Raw genomic sequence first — 13,450 nt, 5'->3', positions numbered from 1 at the left:
GGTAAAAGGATAGTAGCATTGTCCCTTCTCTCTTTTTCTCTCATTTTTTTATTTGGGCCTTTCTCTTCTCTTTTTTTATGGCCTCTTTTTTTTTAAAGTCCGGAGTCTCATCCCGACTTATGGGGGAATCATAGTCTCCATCATGCTTTCCTCACTTGGCACAATGATCTAATAATGATGATCATCACACTTTTATTTTTCTTACAACTCAACAATTACAACTCGATATTTAGAACAAAGTATGACTCTATATGAATGCCTCCGGCGGTGTACCGGGATATGCAATGAATCATGAGTGACATGTATGAAAGAATTATGAACGGTGGCTTTGCCACAAATACAATGTCAACTACATGATCATGCTAGCAATATGACAATGATGGAGCGTGTCATAATAATCGGAACGGTGGAAAGTTGCATGGCAATATATCTCGGAATGGCTATGGAAATGCCATGATAGGTAGGTATGGTGGCTGTTTTGAGGAAGGTATATGGTGGGCGTATGATACCGGCGAAAAGTGCGCGGTATTAGAGAGGCTAGCAAAGGTGGAAGGATGGGGAAAAGTGTATAATCCATGGACTCAACATTAGTCATAAAGAACTCATATACTTATTGCAAAAATCTAGAAGTTATCAAAGCAAAGTATTACGCGCATGCTCCCATGGGGATAGATTGGTAGGAAAAGACCATCGCTCGTCCCCGACCGCCACTCATAAGGAAGACAATAAATAAATAAATCATGCTCCGAGTTCATCACATAACGGTTCACCATACGTGCATGCTACGGGAATCACAGACTTCAACACAAGTATTCTTTGAATTCACAACTACTTTAACTAGCATGACTCAAATATCACCATCTTCATATCTCAAAACAATTATCAAGCATCAAACTTATCTTAGTATTCAACGCACTCAAAAGAAAGTTTCACATATCTTGAACACCAAGTATATTATCATTAAGCGAATTACCATGCTATTAAAGACTCTCAAAATAATCTAAGTGAAGCATGAGAGATCAAATAGTTTATTTAAAACAAATCCACCACCGTTCTCTAAAAGATCTAAGTGAAGTACTAGAGCAAAAATTATCACGCTCAAAAGATATAAGTGAAGCACTATGAGCAAAACTATCAAGCTCAAAAGATATAAGTGAAGCACATAGAGTATTCTAACAAATTTCAATTCATGTGTGGATCTCTCAAAAGATGTGTACAGCAAGGATGATTGTGGTAGGAAAACACGCAAAGACACAAATAATACAAGACGCACCAAGCAAAACACATATCATGTTGGTGAATAAAAATATAGCTCCAAGTAAATTACCGATGGAAGTGGACGAAAGAGGGGATGCCTTCCGGGGCATCCCCAAGCTTTGAATTTTTGGTGTCCTTGGATTATCTTGGTGGTGCCATGGGCATCCCCAAGCTTAGGCTCTTGCCACTCCTTGTTCCATAATCCATCAAAAGAATTCACCCAAAACTTGAAAACTTCACAACCAAAAACTCAACAGAAATCTCGTGAGCTCCGTTAGAGAAAGAAAACAAAAGACTACTTCAAGGTACTGTAATGAACTCATTCTTTATTTATATTGGTGTTAAACCTACTGTATTCCAACTTCCTTATGGTTCATAGACTGAATTACTAGCCATAGATGCACTGAAATAAGCAAACAACACACGAAAAACAGAATCTGTCAAAAATAGAATAGTCTGTAGCAATCTGTAACTAACGCAAACTTATGGAACTCTAAAAATTCTACCAAAATAGGAAGTCCTGGAAATTTTGTTTATTGATCAGAAGAAAAAATAGTCAACACAAAATCACGTTCCTGTGATTTATTATAACTAAATTCGTGCATGCAAAGTTTATGTTTTTCAGCAGAATTAAATCAACTATCATCGTAGGTTATCCTATAGGTCCTACTTGGCACAAACACTAATTAAAACATAAAACCACATACAAACAGAAGGTAGATGGATTATTTATTCCTAAACAGAAGCAAAAACAAAAAACACAAAATAAAATTGGGTTGCCTCCCGACAAGCGCTATCGTTTAAAGCCCTTAGCTAGGCATAAAAGCAAGGATAGATCTAGGTATTGCCATCTTTGGTAGGCAATCCATAAGTGGCTCTCATGATAGATTCATATGGTAATTTTATTTTCTTTCTAGGGAAGTGTGCCATACCCTTCTTTAAGGGAAATTAGAATCTAATATTCCCTTCCTTCATATCAATAATTGCACCAATCGTTCTAAGGAAAGGTCTACCAAGAATAATAGGACATGAAGGATTGCAATCTATATCAAGAACGATAAAATCTACGGGCACATAATTCCTATTTGCAACAATAAGAACATCATTAATTCTTCCCATAGGTTTTTTAATAGTGGAATCCGCAAGATGCAAGTTTAGAGAGCAATCATCAAAATCACGGAAATCTAGCAAATCACATAAAGTTTTGGGGATAGTAGAGACACTAGCACCCAAATCACACAAAGCATGAAACTCAAAATCTTTAATTTTAATTTTAATAGTAGGTTCCCACTCATCATAGAGTTTTCTAGGGATAGAAACTTTCAACTCAAGTTTTTCTTCATAAGATTGCATCAAAGCATTAACAATATGTTCGGTAAAGGCCTTATTTTGACTATAAGCATGAGGAGAATCTAGCACGGATTGCAACAAGGAAATACAACCAATCAAAGAGCAATTTTCATAATTAAATTCCTTGAGATCCAAATAGTGGGTTTAGAAACATCACGGTTTTTATTTATTTCAATCCCACTTTCATCAATTTCATCATCAAGATCTAGAAACTCCGAATTCTTAGAACGCCTTCTAGGTAAAGGATGATAATCTTCAGATTCATATTGCAAAACAAAGATTTAATGGGGGACACATCAATAACTTTTAGATATTCATCTTGATTTTCATACGGATTCGGTTTAGCGGCCATCTTATTGACTAAGGTAGCTTGCATATCCGAGATTTCAGCAGTCATCTTTTCGAGACGAGAAATTTGGGCCCTTATACCATCAAATTCTTTAGACATATCATCGAGTTCTTTATTCATAAAGCTCATAAAACTTTTTTGTTCCTTAAGTTCGTTTCTAAAGAAATTATGGTGCTCAAATTGCAAAACCATAAACTTTCTAACATTGCTTTCGATCTCCTCTAGCCTTTTAAGGTGAAGGTCACCAAATCTAGGTAGAGCCATCGGAATAAGTAGGCAAACTAACACACGAGAAAGCAGAAAGGCAATGAGAAAAAGGAAAACGAGAAAGAGAGGAGGAGATTGGGAAAGAGAGGGCAAATAAAACGACAAGGGTGAAGTGGGGGAGAGGAAAACGAGAGGCAAATGGCAAATAATGTAATGCGAGAGATAGGGATTGCGATGGGTACTTGGTATAGTTGACTTGCTTGCGTGAGCCTCCCCGGCAACGGCGCCAGAAATTCTTCTTGCTACCTCTTGAGCACTGCGTTGGATTTCCCCGAAGAGGAGAGGATGATGCAGTAATGTAGCGTAAGTATTTCCCTTGGTTTTTGAGAACCAAGGTATCAATCCAGTAGGAGACCACGCACAAGTCCCTCGTACCTACACAAAACGATAGCAACTCGCAACCAACGCTTAGGGGTTGTCAATCCCTTCACGGTCACTTATGAGAGTGAGATCTGATAGAGATAATATTTTTGGTATTTTTGATAGATAGATGCAAAGTAAAAAATAAAGGCAAAGTAAAAACAAAGCAAGTAAATAAAGTGATATAGATTGATATGATGAGAATAGACCCGAGGGCCATAGGTTTCACTAGTGGCTTCTCTCAAGAGCATAAGTATTCTATGGTGGGTGAACAAATTACTGTTGAGCAATTGACAGAATTGAGAATAGTTATGAGTATATCTAGGCAATGATCATCTATATAGGCATCACGTCCAAAACAAGTAGACCGAAACGATTCTGCATCTACTACTATTACTCCACTCATCGATCGCTATCCAGCATGCATCTAGAGTATTAAGTAAAAATAGAGTAATGCTGTAAGCAAGATGACATGATGTAGAGGGATAAATTCATGCAATATGATAAAAAAAACCCATCTTGTTATCCTCAATGGCAACAATACAATACGTGCCTTGCAACTCTTTCTGTCACTGAGTAAGGACACCGCAAGATTGAACCCAAAGCTAAGCACTTCTCCCATTGCAAGAACTACCAATCTAGTTGGCCAAACCAAAAAGATAATTCGAAGAGACTTGCAAAGATAACTCAATCATACATAAAAGAATTCAGAGAAGAATCAAATATTTTCCATAGATAATACTAGATCATAAACCCACAATTCATCGATCTCAACAAACACACCACAAAAAGAAGATTACATTGAATAGATCTCCACGAGAGAGGGGGAGAACATTGTATTGAGATCCGAAAAGAGAGAAGAAGCCATCTAGCTACTAGCTATGGACCCGAAGGTCTGAAGTAAACTACTCACACTTCATCAGAGGGGCTATGGTGATGATGTAGAAGCCCTCCATGGTGGATGCCCCCTCCGACGGAGCTTCGGAACAGGCCCCAAGATGGGATCTCGTGGACACAGAAGGTTGCGGCGGTGGAATTAGGTTTTTGGCTCCTGTTCTGATCGTTCGGGGGTACGTAGGTATATATAGGAGGAAGGAGTACGTCGGTGGAGCTCCGAGGGGCCCACGAGGTAGGGGGCATGCCCTCCACCCTCGTGGCCTCCTCGAAAGCTTCTTGGAGTAGAGTCCAAGTCTCCTGGGTCACGTTCGGTTGGAAAATCACGATCCCGGAGGTTTCATTCCGTTTGGACTCCGTTTGATATTCTGTTTCTTCGAATACTGAAAAAGGCAAAAAACAACAATTCTGGGCTGGGCCTCCGGTTAATAGGTTAGTCCCAAAAGTAATATAAAAGTGGAAAATAAAGCCCAATATAGTCCAAAACAGTAGATAAAGTAGCATGGAGCAATCAAAAATTATAGATATGTTGGAGACGTATCATGGCGCTGCTAAGAGGGGTGATACGAGGAGGAGCAGCTGCACCGAAACCATCGGCGCCACTCGTTCGCATTCTCCCAATGTCAGTGCCACATGAGGGAATTTGCGGGGGGGGGGGGGGGGGATTTGGAGTCTTTCTAGGGATTTGGGAGAAATGGGGAAACTATGGGGATATGATAATGGTCGGGAACTACTTATTGAACTATGTTGTACTAGTAAGGTACACGTGCATTGCATGCATGAGATTTGGTAACCGAATTATGAATAGATACCACGCTATAGCATGTAAGCTTTGAGTCATATATGCATGATGTATATGTTCGTTTAATTCTTATAGTTCATCTCATTCAAAATCAATTAGTTTTATTTTAAGATTCATGGAATTGTTCATTGCAAAGCATAAAGTAAAAACAAATAATGGCAATTCATTTAAAAAAAGTTTGGGCAATTATGACGTGGAAGATTCTAGAACAAAGGAGAAGTGCTTGTGTTTTGAGGTTTGTGCATTATGCTTAAGTTCAACCATGGAGTCTTCTAGGTTATACATGTGGCAGAATCTGGTGGAATGTAGATGATATCCAACGGCCAGTAATGCTCGAATTTGCCATCTCTGCACCATCAGATTGGCTTCATCCAATGACTAACTTTCAAAGTTATTTGCACACTATATAGGGGTATAGATATGGCACACAGTTTATACATGTCATTTGTGTTAGGTATTACAACTTCACACACGATTTCCACACCAAACCATATGAGGAGACAACGTAGGTGTGACGTGGCTTAGATCTGCATCAGTATTTCCCAAAAGAGGAAGGGATGATGTAGTACAGGTACGGTAAGTATTTCCCTCAGTTATGAAATCAAGGTTATCAATCTAGTAGAAGAACCAAGCAACACTATGTAAACGGTACCTCCACACAAAGAACAAATACTTGCATTCCAACGGGAAAGAGGGGCTTCCAATCCCTCTATGGTAAAAAGATAGATTAAATTGTATGAGATTGGATAAATAGATCGAGCAAAAACAAAAAAAAAGTAAAGACAAAGTGCAACAAGGTGTTTTTGGGTTTTTGGAATAATAGATCCGAAAACAAATTGATAAAAGATAGACTCGGGGGCCAAGATTTCACTAGTGGCTTCTCTCGAGAAAATAACATATGGTGGGTAAAGAAGTTGTTGGATTTCGGGTTCCGGCAGACCCTTGAGGTTCGAACTCTAGGGTGCGCACGAAGATCTTTCCCCTACCAACTCGTGTCTCGAAGCATCGCAAGGAATCTAGGCTAGGAAGAAGAACACACAAGGGACACGAGGTTTATACTGGTTCAGGCCACCATTGTGGTGTAATACCCTACTCCAGTGTGTGGTGTGGTGGATTGACTCAGGGGCTGATGATGAACAATACAAAGGGAGAACAACCTCGCGAGGGGCTGTTCTTGAGCTGGTGCGATGAACTGCTTGGGTGAGTTCAGTCGCCTCTCTCTCTCTCTCTCTCTCTAGTCTATGCGCAATCTGGATCCCCCCCTCTCTACTGTGGTGGCTAGTCCTATTTATAGAGGGAGGCCCTCGGCCTCTTCCCAAATAATGAGCGGGAAGGGCGCCAACAATTGGCCATTTTGAAGGGGAACATCCAGTACACTTATCCTGACTAAAGTTGGTCTTCGACTGCTAAAGATTCTGGCGGTGACGCCGTCCTGTGCTCCACGATGACTTCCATCCTGCCGCTCTGCTGGTCTTGGTCTTGTTGCACCGAAATGGTATCCTTTGCCTGATGCCTTGGCCTGTGCTTGCCCCCTTTGCACCAAAGGGGAAACAAGAACACTGCGCAGGCTGGCGCCCGCCTGGCGCCCGCCCGTTCTCGATCGTCATGGCTTGCATCACGGGCTCCTCGCGAGGTGCCCTGCCTTGATCTCTCCGCCTCCTCGCGAGCCTGCTTGATGAGGCTGCTCCTGAGCAAGCTTCCTGCCGTCCGCCCCGCGAGGCTTGGCCCCTCCCGAGGGTCTTGAGCTTGACCTGACGAAGCTGGGCTGCACTGGGCCTTCGCTTGAGCCATGCCGCAGGCAGCAGGCAGGCAAGTCTGGGGACCCCCGTTCTGAGAACGCCGACAGTAGCCCCTGGGCCCAAGGCGCGCCCGGACTTGGCTTAGCAGATAAGCGAAGGGGCAAGTGCGAAGCGCCGCTGGCCCCAATAGCCTGCGGCCTTGGGTGCCGCGTGGTGATTGATTGGACGTGGGCGTCTCCGCTTCCCCATGATGCCTCATCACGCGCTCGGCTAGATGGACCCGTGGTTGCACACAGTTGTTCCCCTTTCGCCGCTCGCACGCTTCCTACCCTTCCTTCCTCCTCAGGCTCCAACCTCCGCCTCCAATCCGGCTCGAGCTCTCCCCTCTTTCCATCGCCATGGCGCCAACGAAGAAGGAAAGGGGAAAGAAGCCCGCGCCTTCAGCCCGCTCGTCTCCGGTGGCGGCCCCCAGCGTTGATCGGTCAATCATACTCAATCCCGAAGCCTTGAACAAGGTCCGCTCTGCTCTTGCCTCCATCTTCAACGAGTGCGGTAGGACCACGGTCTGGCCTGCGTCCCATGCCTCCTTTGATAGGGTCGTCATGGAGGTTCGGTTCTTCGCTGATGCCCTGTGGGCGGGTCTGGTTCCCCCCTTTTCCGTTTTCTTCAATGCGGTGCTCTCCCATTATCAGATCCACATGATGCACTTGGGGCCTGAGTCCATTACCCTCCTGGCTGTTTTCGCCTTTGTTTGTGAGGCAATGGTAGGCATCCTTCCTTCCGTTGCCCTCCTATGCCACTTCTTCTCTTTGCGCCTGAGCGACCCCACTCAATGCTCGGGGTGTGTGAGCTTCCTCGCCGTGCCAGAGACGGATGCTTTAGGGATCGATTTCGGCCTTCCTCCTCCTGAGGCCAGGTTCAGAGAGCGGTGGTTGTATGTGGATGTCGGAGTGCCCAGCCCCCTGCTCTCGCACCCAACCTTGCCTGCTGTTCCCAACTCAGGCTGGGATCATGAGACGCTCATGAGCCCCCGGCTCGCCTTTGTCTAGCGCCGCTTCTAGAGTTTGAGGGCGCTCGATGTGACAGCGCCCAAGGTGGTGAAGGAGTTCCTCCAACGTTGCATTGCTCCTCTCCAGCGCCACTCCCGCCGGATGTGGGACTTTGCGGGGCACAAAGACCGCATGCGGCTTCAGGAGGAGGATCTGGCGCCTGAAGTGCTTCGGACGGTGCTCAGGGTCCTTACTGGCGACCCTTCCCCAGGCAGCCTTTGACATGATGTTGCCCTCTTGTATCTTTGCTCGGGTAGGGCCAATTTTGTGAGGCAGATGCCTAGCTTTGACGAGTGGGGGCTGCGCCCGACTGGCCTCGCGGGGCCCCGCGAGAACCCAGTTGCTGTGGTTGCTCTTCCGGTCGCCCAAAGCGGTTCTGTCTCAGGCGATGGAGCGGGGAGACGAGAACCATCGAGAGTTGAAGGGGCTGATGTCGAGATGCTGACGCCGCACAGAGCCCCGAAGGCAGAATCTCCCGAAGCCCGTCCTGGAGCTGTGGCAGGCGAGGAGTTGCGGCTTATGGCTCCCGAGGCCCAGGCCATTCCTCATGAGGCGGTGCCTGGTGGCGTCCCCCAGGGCGGTCCCCTTGGCACTGGTCACCTTGACGCCTCTTCCATGCCACAGACCGACCCCTGCGCCGAGCGCTTAGGCCGGTTCCGTGTAGACTTCAAGGCCCTCCGCAAGAGGAAGGAGGCCTTGGGTGGCGATGATCGCCCTTGCCGCCTGTTGAAGCGCAGGAAGTACTTTGCCGTGGACGAGTAAGTCCTCTTCTCTCTCTGCTCCTTTACCTTACTATCCCTGCAGCTGATTGTGGCCTTTCAGGGCCCGTCCTGCCGAATTCGCTGAGTCGGCTCGGGAGCCATCTCCCCAAGCTTTGTCTTCTCTGCTGGCCCTGGGCGCGTCGAGCTCGAGCAGCACCCCCGCCGCTGGACTGGTCGGAGAAGTGGTCCGTTCCGCTGGGCACCTCGAGCCTGCATGCCAGCTGTCGTCCCTTCACGAGTCCTCCTGGGGCACAGCCGGCTTGCCCCGTGTTCCTTCTCTGATCGTGGATGGTGACTGGCTGAAGTCGGTCTTCAGTTCCTCCTCTGGGGATGGACCGACGCCAGGCTGGATTCCCAGCGAGGTCCATCCGGTGATTGCTGGGGCGCCAGCCCCCAGTCCCGCGCCGGGAGGGGGCATGCCGCCGCGGGGCCCTCTGCATACACCAGTGGCAGAGGGTGACGCGGAAGACGTGCTCAGGCGCGCTCGGGAGCGTCGCGCCCTTCATCAAGAGTTCCTCTAGGGGCAGCGGATGCGGTGAGCCGGATCGACGCGGAACTTGCTGGCGAGGTTGCACGCCTTGTGGCCGAAGGCCTGCGCCTCGCCGAGGAGAGGGGCAAGCTGAAGGTAGCCATCTCCCTTACACGTCGCCAGCGTGACCTTGATAACGCAAAGGCTGAAGCGTCGCTGGTGGCCCCGCGAGAGGCCTGCTCCCAGGCCGCCGAGGAGGCCCGGGAAGCAGACCGACGGCGCAGGGATGCGGAGGAGCGCACGTGGGAGCTCCAAGCCTGGAGCAGCTCTCTGGAGCGACAAGTAGAACTGCGCCAAGCGGCCCTTGTGTCGCTGAAGGAGGCTTCCGTCGACCAGGCGGAGATCCTGAAGCGCGAGGAGGCGCTGACGCTGGAGGCCACCGAGCGCAATCTTGACCTTGAATGGTTGTAAACAAGGGAGCGCCTGGTGACTCAGGCGGAGGATGACGTTGCCGCGCGGGAAGCCCGAGCCCAAGAAGAGGTCGACCACCGCGTGGCGGTAGCTCGCTCGGATCTTGAGCGCGAATACGAAGTGAGGCTATAGCTGATCAGGGCCGAAGCTGAGGGTAGGACCGCGGCCCTCAGGGCCAAGCTGGCTGAAGTGATGCGGAGTGCGGACTCCTCCCCAGCCGCCCTCGGCACAGCACAGGCGGAGTTGGCCTCTTCCCGCGCTGAGCTGCTTCTTCTCCAACAACGGGTCGATGGCATCGAGGCCGTCGCACAGCGGAATGAGGGCGAGATCCATCAGCGGCAGACTCTGGAGCATGAGCATGCCCCCATGCTCGAGACGCTCAGGGAGAGGGCCAATGCGGCCCTGGGCAACATTTGCAAGGCAGCTGTTGCTGAGCCTCGCGTGATCAACTATGCTGGCAACATCCAGTTCTTCACGGATGTGGTTACGCAGCTGGAGACCCCCTCTGACATGGCCCGTTGGCTTGTCGAGGAGAGGAACCGAGCCTTGCTTGGGCATGCCTTCTCCTGTGTCTTCAGCTATCTGCAGGACAGAGATCACCACTTCGATTTCAACGCCGCCATCGCTCCGGTGCCCGTAGCCATTCGGGGAAACCTGGTGCAATGGGTGGAAGACAACATGGACGCCCTCGTCCGGGCCTTCGCATCTGATGACGACGGCGTGATCGTGGCCGCCGATGAAGGTGGCGTTGTGGACGAGCCCGGCGCTGACGGAGGTGGTGGCGGTGGCGGTGATGATGTCAGTGACGCCAGCGACGTCTCCGGAGGCGCCCCGGAGGACGCAGTGAGTGACATGTCTGACTGATCGCATGTCACCGCTGTTTATTTACCCTGCATGAAGAAGATTCGGGCTCGGCCCTGAAGACTGTAAGAGCATTTTGGTAGGGGAGCCCCTCATGTAAAGGTTTGCGACCAATATCCTTGTAAGTATAACGCCGCATGTGAGCTTATGTCGGGCTGCTGGCCCAGCGATGTGTTAGTTGACTGGTTTACCTTTTGACCCTGACGAGCCCCTAGAGGGCATGTGGCGCCTCAAGCGTCTTTCGGGAGAACCCATTGATCCTGCGATGCGAACCTCCGGAGAGGGTGCGGCGACAGTGGTCCGAATTGTAGACGTGCTTGGCCTGGCCCGGCTCGCGAGGGGCTCACGAGGGGAGGCAACTGATGCTAACTTTGGATGCAAAGCCGAAACCAGAACACGAGAGATTGCTCGAACGAGACTAAACACCCCTACCCCAAACACACGCAAGTCTCAATCTCAAATCCAACTTAAACTCGAACCGAAGAACCTTGACAACAGAGGAAAAGGCAAAAGGCAAAAAGCCGCATCCGACACCTAGTCTAGTCTTCGACGTCTTCTCACCAGCGCGGAGCTAAGTGCTGCCACTGGGCGTGGGCGGGAGCCCTTGAGGCCCGAGGGCGGCTCTTCGGAGACTCCGGGGCGTGTACAACCCCACTCATTATTACGTGAGAGTGTCATGGGCAGCGAGCTTCACAGGCACTGGGCCTTCTTCACAGGTACCGGCCTTGCTTCATATCGCCAGATGAGGGCCCCGCCTTGCGCCACACTCTACCGCTATTGATGGCGGCCGGAGACCAAGGATGACGCCAATAGGGTAGAGCGGTCGCCAGCGGTTCCCCCGACGACCACGGGTCCTCCGCCGGGGGCAGGCCCTGAGGCACCTCCCCGGCAGAGGGCCTACCTCCTTAGAACGCCTTGCACCGAGCGCCGCGGGGACGAACCCGGATCTCGACCCCTCTCCTGCAGCCCCCGGTGCCCTCCTCCCGAGGGGTAAGAGGCTGCAGCATTAGGGCAGCCATCTGCTGCGGCGACCTGTACCTCCTGTGACCCATGGTTAGCATAAGCTTGCTCCTAAGGAATTAGTGTTACCCGATAGTTGATGCCATCGGCGCGATCGTCGAGGCCCTCTTGGGGTTCCTAAAAGAGCTCAACTTCTAGTGTCTCCTCGCTCCAGCCTGGCCCGAGGAACGAGCCATGTTCTTCTTCCAGTGCGCACTCTCGATCCACCATGTGGGGCACATAAGCCTCTGGGGCCACCGCCTCATGGGCCTCGCCATAGTGCCTATGCGCCATGTAGTCCGGCTCGGAGCGCTGTTTTGAGGGTGGTGGCGTGGTGGACCGCCGAGGCCGAAGGCCGCGGCGTGCACTCCTTCGCCGGCCGGAGATGAGGCCGGCGCGACTTGTCGCCCAGTGCTCCCGAGGCGGCGGTGTCCAGGAGCTCGGCTACTCGCTCTAACAACACGTCGCGGCCGCCCTCCAGCAGCCGGCATCGTAGGAGCTCTCGGGCCACCGTGAGCGCGGCCCTGGAGTTCGCCTGCTCCCGTCGGGTGTGCGGTGCTGTGGCCACGGCATGGCTTGAGGCTCTTGCTGCTGACCACACCTGCCGCGATGTGAGGGCAGGCGGCGTTTGGCCGCGTCGCCGCGCCCTGCAGCGCCCTGCGGAGCATGAGCTGCCTGAGGCGCAAGGTTGAGGTCGCCCTGGGCCGGCGGCATGGCGTGGGCGGGCCACGCCGCCCAGCGGTCGGCGTTGGCAGTCGGGTCGCTTGACATCAGAACGGCGAGGCGACGGAACGCGAGGCGGCGGAAGAAGGATTCCGGCGCACCCCCTACCTGGCGCCCCAAATGTCGGATTTCGGGTTCCGGCAGACCCTTGAGGTTCAAACTCTGGGGTGCACACGGAGATCTTTCGCCTACCAACTCGCGTCTCCAAGCCTCGCAAGGAATCTAGGCTAGGAAGAAGAACACACAAGGGACACAAGGTTTATACTGGTCCAGGCCACCATTGTGGTGTAATACCCTACTCCAGTGTGTGGTGTGGTGAATTGCCTCAGGGGCTGATGACGAATAATACAAAGGGAGAATAGCCTCGCGAGGGGCTGTTCTTGAGCTGGTGTGATGAACTGCTTGGGTGAGTTCAGTCGCCTCTCTCTCTCTCTCTCTCTCTCTCTCTAGTCTATGCGCAATCTGGATCCCCCCTCTCTACTATGGTGGCTAGTCCTATTTATAGAGGGAGGCCCTGGGCCTCTTCCCAAATAATGAGCGGGAAGGGCGCCAACAATTGGCCATTTTGAAGGGGAACATCTAGTACACTTATCCTGACTAAAGTTTGTCTTCGACTGCTAAAGATTCTGGCCATGACGTCATCCTGGGCTCCACGATGACTTCCATCCTGCCGGTCTGCTGGTCTTGGTCTTGTTGCACCGAAACGATAACCTTTGCCTGATGCCTTGGCCTGTGCTTGCCCCCTTTGCACCAAAGGGGAAACAAGGACACTACGCAGGCCGGCGCCCGCCTGGCGCCCGCCCGGTCTCGATCGTCATGGCTTGCGTCACGGCTCCTCGCGAGGTGCCCAGCCTTGATCTCTCCGCCTCCTCGTGAGCCTGCCTGATGAGGCTGCTCCTGAGGAAGCTTCCTCTTGTCCGCCCCGCGAGGCTTGGCCCCTCGCGAGGGTCTTGAGCTTGAGCTGACAAAGCTGGGCTGCACTGGGCCTTCGCTTGAGCCACGCCGTAGGCCGCAGGCAGGCAAGTCTGGGGACCCCCGTTCCTAGAACACCGACAGAAGTTACCGTTGGGCAATTGATAGAAGAGCAAATCATTATGAC

The sequence above is a fragment of the Triticum aestivum genome, chromosome 3B, assembly GCF_018294505.1.
Source record: "Triticum aestivum cultivar Chinese Spring chromosome 3B, IWGSC CS RefSeq v2.1, whole genome shotgun sequence".
NCBI classification, from domain to species: Eukaryota; Viridiplantae; Streptophyta; class Magnoliopsida; order Poales; family Poaceae; genus Triticum; species Triticum aestivum.
The sequence above is the reverse complement of the archived record's forward strand: the minus strand, read 5'-3'. Positions refer to the sequence as shown.